The sequence below is a fragment of the Acyrthosiphon pisum genome, chromosome X (genome assembly GCF_005508785.2).
Source record: "Acyrthosiphon pisum isolate AL4f chromosome X, pea_aphid_22Mar2018_4r6ur, whole genome shotgun sequence".
Taxonomy (NCBI): Eukaryota; Metazoa; Arthropoda; class Insecta; order Hemiptera; family Aphididae; genus Acyrthosiphon; species Acyrthosiphon pisum.
In genome coordinates, this window is record NC_042493.1 from 100502112 (window position 1) to 100504257 (window position 2146).

Below are 2146 nucleotides of genomic sequence, written 5' to 3' on the forward strand. Positions count from 1 at the left end.
TCAAGTACCCACAAATATTATTATACAATCACAACAAAAGAACTAAAATAGTTATTCCAGGTTTTTTAATATGTAATTTCGTCCAAATTTGAACTTAAAATGACTATAAAAATAAACTGTGCTTATGTATTTCTTAGAATTTTTGGCAACAGAATTAAATATTTACGTGGAATCTTGTTTTAAATTTTCAATCCTTAGATATAAAAGTTGAACATTTTATAAATTTTTAGCTACAAAATAATTATTCAATTTTAAATTTGATAAATTTTGTCAAAATTTCAACTTTAAATGCTTACCTATAAAAAATAATTGTGCCTATGTATTTTTAATATTTTTCAACTGCTATTGTAACAATATATCAGGAGCCTTGTATTAATTTTTTACACTTTTTGGCCCAACAGATAAAACTTTATTGATATTTATAGAAAAAAAAACTAAAAAAATTGAAAACTTACAATGTCCGTAAACAGCTCAAAAAGAGTCAAATTATTTTCAAAATTTTATCGTATATAGAAAATGCTAATATTATTATTCAGTGAAATTTTCAAGTTTCTACAGTCATTCGTTTTTTAATTACAACAAAATAAATCGTCTCATGAGAAATCGAGCAAATATCAAATGTTGTAAAAATATGAATTTCAAACGCTCATAAAAATTTAATTTGACTTTCTTATAGACATTTTTTTTTTGATAAAGGTAGATTATCCTATAAGGAATCTTGTATCACATTTTAAAATCTTAGTTCTAAAAAGAAAAACTTTTACGAATTATAAACTCAAAATAATTAGGTAATATTCGTGATTTTTCCATATTTTGTCAATTTTTCAACTTTAAATGCTAATAAAAAAAAACTGTGACTAAGGATTTTTAATATTTTTCAAATGTCATTGAAATAATATAGTAGGAGCCTTGTATTAAATTTTCAAGTATTTTTACTCAACAAATTAAGTTTTATTGACATTCATAGAAAAAAAAACTAATTAAATTGGAAACTGAAATTGTCCGTAAACAGCTCAAAACAAATCAAAATATTTTGAAAATTTTATCATGTATAGAAAATGCTAATATAAACATTTAGTGAAATTTTCAAGTTTCTACAGTCATTCGTTTTTTAATTACAACAAAATAAGAAAATCGCTACAGACCCCCTCAAAACACCAAGAACATTCAGGAAAAATTATAATGGTCGCTATAATTTGAAGTACCTACACTGAATAAAGGGCCACTTGCACATATTTTTTTTTTCGAAATTTTAGTTTCAAATTGGGATGAAATAAGAAATTTTAACAAGGAATAACAATTTTAATTATTTTGTTGTAATTTAAAAATGTATTCCTAGGTATATTATTATATTACAGTATTATACACACAATCCAATTTTCAAATGCTATGTGGCAAAAATTAATTCAACCTATTGTATTACTAATAATAAAATAAATTACCTTAATAGCAATAATATCATACAATTATTAAAATAGTTATATAGTCTGATAGGCCATCTTTACTCTGAATTGCTTTTTGTTTGGATTGATTTATCATTCAATTTAAATTGAACACATACATTACAGTTACTACTTTTTTTTACAGTCTACCTTTTTAAACATAGTTGTCAGCATTAAAAAATAAAGAAGATAATAAAAATATATTCAAATTTACTGTATTTCAAAAATGATTTAAGATTACAACTAGGTACCTACATAAATAGTATATAAACTAATTTATAAAAATAATTATAATAATATAACTATATTTTAATTTGTTGTATCATATATTATAGACAACAAGAATGATTCAAGATTGAAAACTACACAAATCGTAAATACAATTTTTATCAAGGCTGGGAAAGTTAATGATTTTTTTTAACTCAGTTAAGTTAAGTTAATATGTACCAATAACAAAAAGTTAAAAGTTAAAAGTTAATTTAACTATAGGTTAACTCAGTTAAGTTAAAAGTTAATACACACTTTTTGTTAACTTTTTATTAAGTTAAAAAAAAGTTAATTTGTTTATACAACGCTAACATACTTATTTTTTTTCTAACACAAAACTAAATTATAGACTATAGTGTTTATATTTTATACAGTGTTTCCATATTAATTAAATTTGAATTATATACATATTTTACTTTGAACAATTCACGATAAAT